A 12623-nucleotide genomic window follows, 5' to 3' on the forward strand; every position below is an offset into this window, starting at 1 on the left:
GATGGGCAAGCATACACACATGTGTACATATGGGTACACACATGCAGATGGGCAAGCATACAGGCATATATGTGTGCACACACATGCACACATACCCCGACCCTGTAGCATTGTTGTGGGAATTGTGGGAGAATGTTTCAGTTCAGTGCAGAGTGACCACAGAAGTTCCAGGAGGCCCACCTCTTTGAAGAGGAAAAAGGATGCCTATAAAACGCCATGACAGACACAGACAAGAAGGGAGTCTTCTGAAGTCACCCTCCATAGCTGCCTAGCTTCTCTTCCTGCCCCCTGTACCCGTTCCTCCATTGAGAAAACCCCTGGGAAAGTGTATTTAAATGAAAAGCTATCCCCCTACCTAATGCAATGGGGCTACAGCAAGGGAAGAGATAAGCTAGTGATGGCCTTTCTCTCCAGGCAACCCTGTACACCTGGGCAGAAACTGGCATGAGCCATGTGGTAGTTTGAATATAATTGGTGCCCATAAGCTCATAGGGAGAGATGCTGTTAGGAGGTGTGGCCTTGTTGGAGGAAATGTGTTACTGTGGGGGTGGGCTTTGAGATCTCCTATGCTCAAGCTACTCCCAGTGAGACAGTTCACTTCCTATTGCCTGTGGGTCAAGATGTAGGATGCTCAGCTCCTTCTCCAGCACCATGTTTGCCTGCATGCCACCAAGTCTCACCATGATGATAATAGACTGAACCTCTGAAAATGTAAGCCACCTCAACTAAATGTTTTTCCTTTATAAGAGCTTCGGTGGTCAGGGTGTCTCTTCACAGCAGCAGAAACCCTAAGACAGGCCAGAAAAGAGAATTTTGAGAGTTATGGCTGTTTGCATTGTGGGGAGCAGAGCTGCAGACACAACCCACAACTTGCACCTGCCGGGCGACTGTGTGGAAAGCAGCCCTTTCTGTCGGCCTGTTCCAGAATGTCTCAGGCAGACTCGGCAAAGAATAACCTTGTGCAGAAGTGACTTCAACACCTGTTCTACCTGCTGTTGCCGGCAACACAGCACGCTGAGGGTGGCTGTGGAGATCCATTTCCTGTGCTGTGGCTTCAGGGTGCCGGCGCTGAGATAGGCAGAAAGGGTTATATAAATTATCACGCACTGGCTTTTCTTGCTGCAGTTCTTTATATTTTTTTAGACACCTCAGATTGACTTCAAGTCCCCACGCACCCTATCATCTGCTTCCCCACGTGGATTTAAACTCCACAGGCCCGTGTAGTCTCTGCCTGAGTGGTTTACTCTTTTCTGAGTCGTTTTTAAATCTCCCTTACAAGTACAGCTCTTAAGTGGTGTGAACCAGAAAAAAAGATACCGGTTGCAGAAGCTGCAACCCCTCAGGGTGACTCTGTCACGTGGAGGCATACACAGCTTCCTGGTTACTCTTCTCTACCCCTGGATTCTGGGTTTATGGTTCCCTGTACGCCATTTTTTGTTTAGTTCGTGACTTAGGCCCCAGTGTGGAGTCCGAGATACACTCGGCCTTCAGGCCAATAATATCCAGAGAGGCAGGATGATCTGAGGCCTACCGGGCTCGGGAGGCAGAGGCAGGAGGATCTCTGTGAGTTCCTGTGGGTCTGCCCCATTATAACCTGATCCAGCTGGGAAGTCTCACAGACTAAAGTATTGGTGGTGCCCCACCTCCAGCATCTGGTTTCTTGGACTCCAGGTGCATGGCCACTCGGAAGCCATGGGATGAGTGTGACGTTCTCTGCCGGGTGGCCCAGCACTTACAGCTCCCAGGTTCTCAGAGGAAGGGTCCCAAGAGAGCCAGGGAGAGGTTGTCTTGCTTTATTTTCATTTAGCTAGTCTGGGTCACTCAGCGCTGTCATGATACAAATACCTGAGCCACCATGGGCTTACAGCTCTGGAGTTTCAGCCTGTGACCTGGTGGCCCACTGCTGTTAAGCCTGAGGCGAGGTGGCACATCCTTGTGGGAGCACCAGGCCAAAGTCACTCAGCTCCTGGCTACAGAGCCAAACAGAGGACGAGATCAGAGTCCCACAATCTACAGTGACTGGAGACACCACCTGCTAAAGTTTCCACCACCCCCAGGAGGGCCAGGCTGAGGATCAAGCCTTTGTGGAACTGTTTAGATGTAAACCGTGCCTTCTGGGCTATTTTTAGATATAGGGCAATAGTGTAGAGCTGGCTCACATCACTGTGGAACAGATCTCAGGACTGCATCTTGCAGATCTGAACTCTGGACTCATTAAACATTCTCCATCTCCCCTCGGGCCCTGGTAACCAGCGCTCTTCTTTCTGACCCTGTGAACTTGAGCTCTTCAGATGCCTCATGTGTCGGGACCATTCGAGTGAGGACCACCTCAAGCACGCAACAGAACTTCCTTCCTTGATACAGCTAATGCCCTCATACACGTATCTTTTGAGTTTCCAAGAGTCAGTGGACATTCACTAGTGGACAGTAGGACTTCCTCCCTTCTCCCTCCCTCTCTCTCCCTTCCCCATCTCCTTCCCTCCCCCTTCCTTCTTTCTGTTTTCCTGCCTTTCTCTCTATCTTTCCCTATCTCTCTCCCTCCCCACTCCCTGGCAGTACTGGGAATTGAACCTAAGACTTCATGCCAGAAAAGTACCCAACCACTGAGCTGTGGATTTTCCTGTTTTTTTGTTTTGTTTTGTTTTGTTTTTTTTTTTTACCTTCAGACAAGGTCTCCTTAACCGCGTCTAGTGCAGCCTTGGACTTGCTATTCACGCCTTGAACTTCCAATCTTCCTGCCTTGACCATCCAGCTGACAATATTCCTCACTCAGGTCCCTGCCATGATCCTGAGCCTTAACATGGGCTCAGAAAACCAACACCAAATGACCCTGGACTAAAGCCTCTGAAACCAGTAACCAAAAAAAGCCCCCTCCTCTGAAGTTGGCCCTCTGAGGTTGACCACAGAGATGGAAAAGTCCGTCACTGTTCCTCACGGTTGTGGCACAGCTACGCGTAGTCTTTCAGGCAACCATGACTCGGGCACCACCAGAAAGGGAGCCATGACAAAGAGCTTCTCTCTCCCCTGTGGAGGAGATCTAACATCATCATCCTGACGCTTGTGTTCCAGAGGATGGTGTCAGCTGCTGGAGGGATGACTCGGTGACTAAGAGTGTCCTGAACATCTGAGTTCAGCTCCCGGGACCCATGTCTGGTGACTCACACAAACTGTAACTCCAGCTCCAGGGGATCCTGGTTCGGGCCTCCATGGACACTGGCAGGCATGTGTCATATACGCACAGTGACACACATAAAGACTCACAGGATGGCATGATTGGGTGATAGCATTAATCCTGCTACTGGCAACCTGACTCAGCATTATAGCAGGGTATCACCATCCATACTCATCCAGGCATGGTCCACTTAGCACTAGATGGCAGGCCTGTGTCCGCAGAGCCAGTTTCCGTGGCAAATTGGGATGTTTTCATGGGGTTCAAGAACAGAAGGGAAGGTTTTTTGTTTGTTTTGTGTGTGTTCCTGCTTGTACATCTGTGCACCATGTGCATACCTGACGCCCTGGAATGGGCATAAGATCCCCTGGAACTGGAGTTACAAATAGTTAGTTGTGAACCTCCATGTGGGTGCTGGGAATTGAACCCAGGTCCGATGAAAAAGCAGCCAGTGCTCTTAACCACTAAGCCATCATCACTCCAGCCCTAAGGACAAGTTTTTGATAGCATTTATTGAGCCAAATAGCATGCACTTTTGTCCCATGTGTGGTCTCCATAGGAACAAGGGTTCAGAGGCAATTGCTACATCACAGCATCAGGGATAGTTAGGGACAATCTATCAAAAGCAGAGTTAAGAGCTGGGGATGTGGCTTGGGGATAGTAAACTTGTCTTATACACACACACAGGTGCACACATACACACACATACACACATATACACACACACATCTTACTTTTGATCAGGGTTAGTCCCCCACCCATGTGTGTCTATCTTCCTGCCTACCTGTCTGCCTCTCTATGTGTCTGTCTGTCTCTGCCTCCCCCACCCCTGACTCTATGTGTTTATCTGTCTCTCTGCCCCCTTCTACTGCTCTGAACTTTATTTTCTCATTTTAAAGTTTACAGTTTTGATAATCCTGAAGCTGTTTAGGATTTTTAAAGGATTACTTTATTATTTGTTGTTTGTTTTTCCGGGACAGGGTTTCTCAGTGTAGCCTTGGCTATCCTGAAACTCACTCTGTAGACCAGCCTGGCCTTGAACTCACAAAGATCCACCTGCCTCGACCTCTGCCTCCTGAGTGCTGGAATTAAAGATGTGTGCCACCACCACTTGGTCCTTGATTTATTTCTTTTTTGTTGTTGTTGTTGTTGCTATGCTATTTAATTTAAAAACTTTTTTCTTTTAAAAATCTTGATCTTAATTCCAGGAAAATAACACAAGCTCTGCCCTTGAGCATCAGTTCTGACCTTCCCTTACTCATGTTTGGCCATTTGAGCTGTTGGGAGCAGTACTCAGACATCTCTCTGAAACAGTGTGTGAGGGGTGTGAGGCGACCTTCACAGCCCTTCTTGGGTCCTCAGCACACACACCCCCGCCGCCCTGCAGTAGAGGCTTGCGTTTTCTGCCCACACCCCAGGGATTCACCAAGGTGCCCATTTCCAGGAAAATGAAAAAGCTTCAAGTGTGACCAGGGAGAGACAAGAGCCCAGCCTTCACACCCAGTGGCAAGGGCTGGCCTGTGTGGCTTGCTGCTTGTTCAGCCAGTGACAAAATCAGGCTAGGAGGACAGCAAGACTGGTCTGTCACCTGCCCCATCTAAACAGACAGGCAAGGCTGTCAAAGTCCCTTCTCTGGCCTGCCCTTCCACCAATCAGCCCCTTTCTTTGGCCTGCCCTTCCACCAATCAGCCCCTTTCTCTGGCCTGCCCTTCCACCAATCAGCCCCTTTCTCTGGCATGCCCTTCCACCAGTCAGCACACAGAACACGCTCTTAGATCTGGTCCTGAGAGTCTTGCCAGTAGTGACTCACACAGAGCGCTGAATGAAACTTGTGTATGTGTGTGGGTTAATTTTCAAAGCTGAATTCTTTTTTCCTTTGGCCAATGAGATCACCAATAATAGATAATTTTTCATTTTTGTTTAGGAGACCGAAATGGGATCCCGAAAAGGCTTGCAAAATGGAAATCCCACCTAGCATGGTGGGGGCCTGTATGTAACCTCATGGTCTCAGTATGACTGCATGTCCTCTGGTCGCCACTTACACATTCCATGGGGAAAGAAAAGGGAGGATGTAGCAAGCCCCTGTCATGGCTTTCTACATTTTTTCCCCCTGAAAAATGGAAATTATCGTGCAGGTGCCACTTCACTGATTTCTGTCCCTAATGATAGGACCTCTGGCCACCTCTAGTCTAGTCTAGTCATGAACCAGGGTGAGTGTGATGGCCACGGCTTGTTCCCATTCTGTCACTGTGTTTCTTTGTCTGGAACCCGAGCGGAGGTGGATAAAGTATGTCAGGCACGGATGATCTTTGATAAAAAGAAAAGCCAGAAACACCCCACTGTGCTACGGAGTGTTTAAATCTCTCTCAGCCATCTGCTCCCCTCAACACATCCGCACCAGCAACCCTGTCTCAGGAGCAGCCGTGTCTGGGAGGGTTTTTGGAAAGTGCTCTTGAGTGACAGGTATGAGGCTGATGGCAGCGTCACTATCCTGCAATGCTGGGGACGCTTTGGGGAGCCCATGTGTCTGCAAAGGTTGTCAGGAGGAAGATTTAAGGTCATGCCTTGGCTCAGGCTCTGTGAGCCTCTGGATTCTGCAGTTGCTGTCGAGTGCACCAGGCTTGCACCGTGTCCTTGGCATTGGCTGGGGCGAGCCTGGGGTTTGGATCATGGCTTTAGATGTTGGAGGGTTTTATTTTGTCATCCATGTTGCTCTGAGATCCTTCAGCTAAGCCGCATCAGCCCTAAAGTGGCTTGGCCGCCCCTGCCATCTGGGACGGCCTTGCTTGCTGCAGATGCTTCTCTCCTGCTGTTCCTGTGTCACTGAAGAAATCAGCTTCCCTGTCCTGGGAGCTTGTTCCTGCTGGTGTTCATACAGGAGGCTCAGCTGGCTGGGCTCCTGGGCAAGGTCCTCGCCATTAGACCAGACTAGGGAGCACCCGACTGTGGACAGGATGAGGGAGAGCAAACAGCTGCTCCTGAAAGATGGTGTCTTGGCTGCCACCATCCAGGCTTGCCATTCATGGGATGTTTTGTTAACAGATCCAACTCCTCGTATGCCCTCACCAATACCCCAGGACAGGAGAACATGGCTTAGCACAGAGCAGAGGCTGATGTCTTGACCTCTCATTCCCAAGGCAAGGGCTGGATCACCCATGTGAAGTGATGAGTCTGATCATATGTGATGTCAAATGCTGACATGTGTAAGTGTAGGAAGAGAGTTGTGAAAACGTGAAGAGGAGGTGACGGGAGAGAAGGGGAGAGGAGAGGAGGGGAGGGGACAGAGAGGAAGGGAAGATATGGAGGGTAGAGGAGAAGTTGTATTGTGTAGCCATTTCTCCTGAGATTGAAACATTCTATCTCCCAGAGAAGCTCCTTTAGACAGAAGGAAACTCAAAACAGCTTCAGAAAGTACCCCAAAGTGACCAGATTTGACAGGCCCCTCCCTTCTAAGAGTAGACAATAGAGACTACAGAGTCACTCTCAGACAAGCCTCAGCGGCAAAGACGACTTGAGGCCAGCCCAGTCCATCTGAGTCACTTGGAAAGGACACTCTATCTGTTGAGCTGCCTGCAGGCTGCGCAGTGAACTCCAGGCTCTGCTCCTGCAATCCAGTGGCCCCAATAGAACCCATTGGTTCACCAAGCTGGACTTCGGTGGTATCTGTACTTTGGCTTGTTGTGGCTCCCGGATGTGTTTCTCCTCAAGAAAAGTCTTGTCACACAACGAGGAGCAGGAGGTGGGGGAAGAAAAGGAAAGAAAGAGAAAGGGGAAGAAAGGAAAGGAAGAAGAGGAGGGGAGGGGGATGAGGAGAAGAGAAGGCTGGGTGAAGAGGGAGGAGAAAGGAAGGGAGGAAGAGGAGAAGGGAGGGAGAAGGCTCACATGATAAAGGCTTGTGATGTGCTAGGGGTTGCCCTGTGAGAAAAGCTTAAGTCATCCGTGCGCTCTTTTAAGGTGACACTGAGACTCCATTTCTTCCTCTCTGCTTCCCAGCTGCCATGAAGTGAGCAGATTCTTCCAGTCCGTGTGGCTCCTGTGACAGCCTACGCCTGTGACCTGAAAGCCGTAGCCAAGACAAGTCTTTCCTACACTGGAGCTGGTCCTCAGCTACTTGTTACACGGAGCACAGATGGTTAGCACAGTCACCAGCCATGTCTGGCAGATGTGTGCCTTGTAACTGCTCCTCCTGATTCGTGCTTAGGGAGCCTGTCCCAACCCAGTGCTCTCAGGGAGCTGACCTTCACTGGCTTCCCCAGTGGCTTCCCCAGTTTGTATCTGAATTACCCTTAGCTGTGTGCCCTGCTGTGACAGAAGGGGCACGGGCTGTGTGTGCCCATGAACAGTAACTTTTGTTGCTCACAGCTCTGAAGGCTGACAGCCTAGCCCACCTGCTGTGTGTGGAAACTCCCTCGATACCTGTTGCTATGACAGGATATTCTGACCAAAGCAACTTAAAGGGAAGGAAAGGGGGTTTATTCCAGGTTACAGTTCAAGGGTTCCGTCCTTCATGGTGGGAAAGGCTCTGGGGGTGGCAGGAGATTGATGTAGCCACTCACATCACATTCACAATCAGGAGATAGAAATGTGAATGCCCAGCAGGGGGTGGTGGTTCATTCCTCTTATTCCAGCACCCAGTGTTGGGGACTGCAGACCACCAGACCCTGAATTTCTTGTAAACAACTTGTTTTCCTCTGCTCTTAGCAGGATACAGCAGCTCTGAGCATGAGACCCTGATGACAGGGGAGTGGGTTCTGATGAGTCTGCAGCTGAAAGATCCTGAGAGCTGGGGTGTGGTCAGAGCCCTGTATAAGCTGCCCCTGAACACAAAAAAGGAGGTGTTCTTGTTTCAAGGATGACCCGTGTCTCTGTCTGTGTGTGTTTAAATCTCCAGGCCCTTGCCCGAGACTCATGAACCATCTTGTAGGGCAGGCACCACACTACAGGTGTAGTACCATAGTACATGTAGTACAGGCAGAAGGTACAAGTGGAGGCCCCAGCAAGACCAGGAACTAGGGAGACACTGAGAGATCACCCTTGGGAATGGTGAGGTTGGAATGAAGATGGGTATATGCGTTTCAATCCCCAGGCTCTTGCCTGATAGTGGTTCTGGGTGGTAAGGAGGCACTGCTGAGATTGGGAACTAAAGGTTCTCTGAGGCCTGCCCTCTGGAAGGCTGGCCAGCAGGAGAGTAATAAAAGTAATAAAGAGGAGGTGGGAGGGTGAATTGGAGGCCTCGAAAAGATGGAATGTGCACAGATGTATGTTGTTTTCTTTATTATTATGTTTTCTTTTTTGACTGGAGATGAGAACAGACCCCTGAAGGTCACCATGAAGGGCCCACAAACATACTTCACCCAATAAACAGCAGGAAGTAGTCTAGAGGGAGCACTATGCCCAAATTCCCTACTGGAAGTTGAGGGGGAGGAGGAGCACTTTGGGCAATGACTGAGGCAGCAGAGGAAGGTGGCAGCAGCGTCTTGGTTCGGAGTCCTGCTCTGCTCCCCATACAAACCCAGAGCAAGCACAACTCAGGCCAGAAGGCAGCTGGAGCAGAGCTTTGTGAGGGAGGCAGCCCACTGCTGTGAGTGCCCATGGAGAAACCCAGAAGGTAGCGGCAGTGCCAGGAGCCGCGCCCAGGAGTTTGTGGAGAGAGTGGCAAGCTTTCTCCCAGGGGCGGCAGAAGGCGTGTCGCCCCGGCCCAGTCAGTCAGTGCCCTGCCTGGTGCGGTCACCCTGGCAGAGAGAGACTTTAGCATCACCATGGCCTGTAGTGGCTGCTGTTGTCACTGTTGGGGACTCCAGACTACCAGACCCTGAATTTCCTGTAAAAAAAAAACTTGTTATGCTTGCAGCTGTTCTGAGCAAAACAACTTGTTTTCCTGTGTTTGCAGCTGCTCTGAGCACGAGACCCTGATGGCAGGGGCGTGGTTTCTAATGGGTCTGCAGCTGAAAGATCCCGAGAGCTGGGCTGTGGCCAGAGCCCTATATAAGCTGCCCCTGAACACAATAAAGGGGGCATTCTTGTTTCAAGGATGACCCCTGTTTCTCTTTCTCTATGTGTGTGTGTCTTTAAATCTTTAGGCCCTTGCCTGAGACTCGCAAACCGTCCTGTAGTGCACTATGGGTGTAGTACCATAGTACAACTGAACTGTACAACTTGGGAGGCAGAGGCAGGTGGATCTCCGAGTTTGAGGCCAGCCTGGTCTCTAAGAGCTAGCTAGTTCCAGGACAGCCAGGGCTGTTACACAGAGAAACCCTGTCTCAAAAAACAAAAAACAAACGAAAAGAAAAAAAAGAAACGTGAATGCATGCTGGTACTCAGTTCTCTTTCTCCACGTATACAGTCCAGGATCCCATCCAGAGAATGGCCACCCACAGTGGGAAGGTCTTGCCACCTCAGTGAACACAATCAATATAATCCCCCGCAGATAATGCTCAGAGGGCTATCTCCTTGGTGAGTCCAGTCAAGTTGATAGCTAACACCCTGCCCCTGGCTGGGTTCTCTGGCAGAAAGAGTGGGGGTAGAGCCAGACCTGCAGGACTCTCCCTGAGGCTGAACGGGATGGTGAGGGTCACTACTTAGCCTTCCCAGCTTGGGCACCTGTGAGAAACACATCCACTGAGTTGGGAGTCTGGCAAAGCAGGATCTTGTTTGATGGTATCAAGCAGGGACTTATAAAGGGTTGTAATGGGAGTAGAGAAGCCTGGGATGGGCCAAGGCTGAGCAAAGAACAAGGGCCAATAATATTCTGCCATGTTAGCGGCTGGGTAGCCAGAGAAAGGTCTCCAAACTTGAGCTGGGCCCAGGAAGTTACCCTAGGCTTCACCAAACTCTCAAGTTAGGCTTAGGAAGTTACAGTGGGCCTCATGCCTCATGAGGCCAAACAACACCCATGATCAGTCATGCTAATCCCAGATTGAGGGCTGTACCATCTTGACCAATTCCCTCCCCTAAGGCCGTAGCCTTGAAAGTTAGGATCAGTGTTTCACCGTGGTGGGAGATGCATCAGACCGTAACCACACGCTCAACCCCAATGTGCAGTCCAGAGCCAACCTGGAGGAAGCTGTCCTGCAGGAGCACATAACCAGGGCTAGCTTTTAGAGTGCTCCCGGAAGACCTACTGCCACCATGGCCCTATGCTCGGCTGTGGTGAATTTCCCAGGCAGGAAGCGACTCCACTCCCTGCATTGAGGATGGCTCTTCGCACACTTTCTTAGCCTTTGCTGTTGCAGTCATTCCTGGCCAGGTGATTACATAAGAGTCCCCCTTGCCAACTGTCACCAAGGCCACCTAGATGCTCAAGACATCCACAACCCCAGTGCGAACTGCCAGCAGGCTGGCGGAAACTCTTCTCACTGTTTGTACTAGTCCTTTTTTTTTTCAAAGAAGGAAAACCAACAACATACATTTCCTGCAAAATTAAGATGAGTTGAGAGACCAGGGAGACACATGGGGGGCAACAAATCCCAGCCCTAGCTGAGGAGCTATTGGCAGCCAATGGCTGCTGGGAAAAGGAGTCAGCTTTCTTTGAAGGTGCAACTCCTAGAAGTTCCACCAGGCTCCATGTGTGGAGTATTTGGGCACCCCAAACTAGACTCAATGGGGAGAGAGATAGACCATGGCATCTGGTTGGTAGGGAGGTGGTGGGGGTGGGTCTGAGAGTTGGGGGAGGCAGGTGAATGTAATCAAAATACATTGTATGTAATTCTAGGAAAATAAAAATATTCTGAAAACGAGAAAGAGGCTGGGAGGAAGTGCTCAGTTTGGAGACGGCACCGGTTTCCTGGACACCATCTGTGCAAGGCTTCGTCCAAGGGCAGGATTATGCAGGTGTCCTCTTTCCATGCAGCCCTTTCTCTGTGGACTGCATGACCTCGGGTGACTCATTTAGTCTTTTGGGGCTTGGGCCTCTTCATCTGCAGGGTGAGATGGGTTTCCAGGCATGCCTAGCCCCACAGTCTCCTCAGAGACACCTCCTTTTTGTCACTCCCTCCCTCCGCTCCCTCTACAAGCAAGGACTGGCCTGGCTGGAAACTGAGTGCCAAGGGTTCAGCAGAGGGTACGTCCTTCTCCCAGGGACACTATTTGGTCTAGGATTCAACCTTTAGGTAGAAGGTAGCCAGACTCTAGCTAGGGCTTTCTCGGCCATTGGTTTACCTCAGTGGCATTTTCACAGAAATAGCAAAAGGGTGTTTGTGTCCCCAGTGTGCCTCAAGAGAGTGGCCCTGGAGGAGGACAGGCCCAGGGATGGTAGTGCCCTCATCCAGAGCCCTGTGGAGCACACTGAGGTGCGATAGGGGTGCCTAGCTCTGCCCAATGGCTGGCCAGTTCCAGCTCCAGCTCCAGCTGCTCTCAAGCCTTGTGCCTGTCCCTTCTGCTTCCCTGAGTGTGTCACTCACTGTCCCCACACCTTAGAGCAAGCAGCTCATCTAGAGAGAAGAGGCAATCAGCAGAAAGCAGCAAACTGTGCTGAAGGGCAAAGGAGTCATGGCTCCTGGGGCAGAAAGAGGTGAAAGGTGAGTGGTAGAGGGGTCATCCCCTATGGTCTCTAGCCCACCCCAGCCCCGACCAGAAGTCCAGACAGTTCAGAGTGTGTGAGGAGGAAGTAAGCCTACATAAAGCTCTCAGCAGGCCAGGTGTCACATGCCTGGGAGTCTAGCGGTTGGGGAGGATTGAGGCAGGAGGATGAAAGTTCAAGCTACCCTGGGCTCTGTAGCAAGCCTGTACCCTGAAGGGAGAGAGGGAAGGGGGAAAGTGAGGAGGGGCTGAGAGAGCAAAACGAAAGGAGGGGAAGACTGTGACAAAATAATATAATTTCCAGTGAGAAACACCTCCATGCATTTAGAGATGATAAAGGAAAAGCTATCTCGGGCTCTATGCGGAAATTCAGGCCCCATGTTCAACACCAAATGTTCCAGACTTTTTCTTTAGAGCTACCAATCAGCTCGCAAATCATGACATGGGGACTGCTTATTAGTTATGAATGCTTGGCTTTATCGTATGCTTGTCCCACTAGCTCATAAAACTTAACCTCTTTCTCTTCATCTACATTTTGCCTAGTATTTTTTTGCTACATTTTAACCTTTCTTTTCTTCTATATGTCTGTCTTTTACTTCTTCTCATGTCTAGTTAGCAGCTGTCTGACTTCTGACCCTGGGTGTGTCCCTGTCTTCTTCATTTTCTTCTTCTCTCTCTAACCTACTACTTCTCCTCCTACTTATTCTCTCTGCCCACAAGCCCCTACCTATCCCTCTTCTGCCTGGCTAATGGCCATTTAGCTTTTTATTAGACCAGTCAGGCGCCCTAGGCAGGCAAGGTGCAATAGCAACGCATCTTTACATAATTAATGCAGCATAAACAAAAGTAACACACCTTTACACTGTTAAAGAAATATTCCACAGATAAACAAAAGTAACACACCTTTACACTGTTAAAGAAATATTCCACAGATAAA

Source organism: Alexandromys fortis, unplaced genomic scaffold (genome assembly GCF_014885135.2).
Source record: "Alexandromys fortis isolate MF-2015 unplaced genomic scaffold, M_Fortis_MF-2015_v1.1 scaffold_149, whole genome shotgun sequence".
NCBI lineage: Eukaryota > Metazoa > Chordata > Mammalia > Rodentia > Cricetidae > Alexandromys > Alexandromys fortis.